At 34.1% G+C, this 2818-nt stretch overlaps 1 long non-coding RNA gene across 1 annotated transcript in view; it reads left to right on the plus strand.

Annotated features, from left to right (window-relative positions):
* The first annotated feature begins 2388 nt into the window (after window positions 1-2388).
* Window positions 2389-2818, plus strand: part of LOC111087408 — a 3237-nt gene continuing 2807 nt past the window's right edge. Inside the window, exon 1 of the long non-coding RNA XR_002612109.1 lies at window positions 2389-2481. This is a non-coding gene — a long non-coding RNA (uncharacterized LOC111087408). The remainder of the gene's footprint in view (window positions 2482-2818) is intronic.

The raw sequence follows: 2818 nt of genomic DNA on the forward strand, positions 1-2818 counted from the left end.
ATGAACCTGTAGATCACCAAGATAAGTTTCCAATAAACTGCCCGTTCAACTGTCGCATACCTTAAGCTGCTAGATAAATGTTATTCACACTATTCTTTACGAATATATACCGGTAAAATCGCCTAATGCAGCGCTTATGAATTACTGTGCAATTTACTGTTGAAATAAGCGTTGGAAATCATCGTCCTCTTACACTAAATGGATTATTGAAAATAATCAGGGAGGATTGGTGTGCTTTGGACATGACAGTTTTACGACGGAGCCTTTTGAAATAGGAATTAAGCTGCAGGTGCACGGTCGTCAGAAAGAGCATGAGCAGACGTGATGACATCGTTTTAATATAACATATACTCAACTCTGTATTTTCTAAAAGGCTTAACTTTCACCTGGGAAATAAAATTAATTGTGTACTTATTAAACACAATTAAAATATGTAGCAAAACAACTCTTTAATAAATAAAATGAGGTTAATATCAATGCTGCTGTTTCTAAAAATATCAATCTTTTACAATAATGACAACAACAAAAAAGATTCAAAGATAAAAAGTATACTAATTCACTTACTTACATTAAAATCATTATTATTATGCACGACCTTTTACTTTTTCGTTTCTAGATCTTAATAATAGATACCTCATGTGCAAAAATTGCATGCTATACAACAAGGTCTTTATTTTTCTTTAACTTTCATAATCTTATTAGCTGACCAATCATCGTTACAACCTTCCACGAGCATTATTTTGAATAGAATAAGTAATTCGGAGTAACATTATTTTTTTTAACTTTTAAAACCAAGTTGAACTATACTTACGTGGACCACAAGCGATGAAACGATACAGGTGCGTGAACCATCTCCCCAACAAGAGGACCCATCATTTAACCTCTCTACTACACAATTCCCATCCTATGAATGGTAGGCATAACAAGCACCTTTGGTTTTAGGAAATATACTATACTCGAAAACGTTGTTCTTATTTTGACTAGGTGATGACTGTTGGCATCCTATTACCTGACGAGAAATCACAGAGAACCAAAAATTTGGATAACTATTAAACAAAAAAAAGTATTTCAATTCAACCCTAGAATATATTTAATATGCGTACTTAGAAGGAAAGGAACTGTGAACTATAATCTATTTCTTGCAAATTATTAAGATTACAGTCAAAAGATAGGCGAATATAAATATAGGTTGCTGATGTGTACAGGCAGAAACGATGGCTGTACGACTGGCTAACAATAATGTTACATAAACGTGCTCTTGACCGTCCCTATCTATTTTTTAATGAATATTTTGAAATCAAATGGTGGAAGTTTTATGGGCAATTTGAGCATACGCCCGACAAGTTAGAATTAGTATATAATTGGATGAAGAAGAAATCATAAAACAACAGCTCAGCTCTTAAAAAATTCGAACATCTGAGTCTGCAATCTATTTTATTGTTCTCTTCACGAGTGATAGGGTTTTTGAAGCTTCTGGGAGGATTAATTACTTAAAACACATTTAGTAGCAGCTAATATGTTAAACCTTGAATAGAAACCACGAACCGGTGCCTTGAGTAAGTGACAATATTTGAAACATTGATAATAAATACGGTTTAGTGTTAACACAGTAATGTAAGAGGGTTATAAAATAAGATAAGAAAGTGATCAGATCATGATATTACTATCTATTCACTGAGTGTGGTGGTGTTGAGAAATGATACGAACAAACATTTATTTGCTGTTTTTATAGTCTGTGGTGAAAACTGTATCTTTTAAATAATTTTGATTTTCAAATGATGGCCCATATTGGAAGTGATACGATGCAAAAAAAAAACAAGGATGATTTGAAAATATTAATCATATTCAATTTTTCATTTTTTCCTTTATAAAAAAAAATAAATGCAACTAATTTACGTAATTGTCGAATTTGATAATAAATGGTTTCCAAATACAATTAATTGGTCTGAGTAATTTGCAATGTAAATATTTTGCATAATGGTGCATGGAAAGTTTCGGTTTAGTCACGTAATACACGAATTGCTAGGGCTAAAAAAACACTGGTGCAAAAGTAATTAGCTGAAATGTACTAATACATTATTAGTCATGGTTATGTGAAAAAGAAAGAGCAAAACTGACAGTTACTGGCTTTCAACATCACAGTGTTAAAGAGATATCTAACTGAAAGTCCTGTTTGAAACACGTGCTATTTATAAATCTCCGCGTATAAATAGTTGCTTGTTTGTTTGTTGTGTTGTTAAGAGTAAAGCTACAAAGCTAGATATCTGTACTCTGCACACAGTGGGTATCGAAACCCAATTATTGATGTTATAAGCCCTCAGACTTTCCGCTGATTCACTGGGTAGAGATATATATAAATAATCTTGCTTATTATTTAAGAAACAATTGGATAGTGGTGTGTTCCCTTAACATGTAACTATCATGGCAGAAAAGTGTTTGAAACTTTAGCCGCTAGAGGTCAGCCAGTAAGACATCAGTTTCGTAAGTAACCCTGGTGTCACCAATTATGCGAACTAAATTAATGTTGATATACAAAAAGATAAGTCAATGTATAATGCAAGTGTGATTCAACGCTAGCCAACTGCTGTAGCCAGTTATGCAATTGATGGTTGTATACTAAGTGTATACAGATAATCAGAGGAGTTATTGTGAAGAGGATATTTACATGTATGCTGAATGTCTTTCTATTCGACTACCGGTGGGTCATATGTAAGGCCCGGCATGGCCAGGTGGTTAGGGCGCTCGACTCGCAATCTGAGGGTCGCGGATTCGAATCCCCGTCACACCAAACATGCTCGCCCTTTCAGCCGTGGGGGCG

The sequence above is a fragment of the Limulus polyphemus genome, unplaced genomic scaffold (assembly GCF_000517525.1).
Source record: "Limulus polyphemus unplaced genomic scaffold, Limulus_polyphemus-2.1.2 Scaffold2115, whole genome shotgun sequence".
NCBI lineage: Eukaryota > Metazoa > Arthropoda > Merostomata > Xiphosura > Limulidae > Limulus > Limulus polyphemus.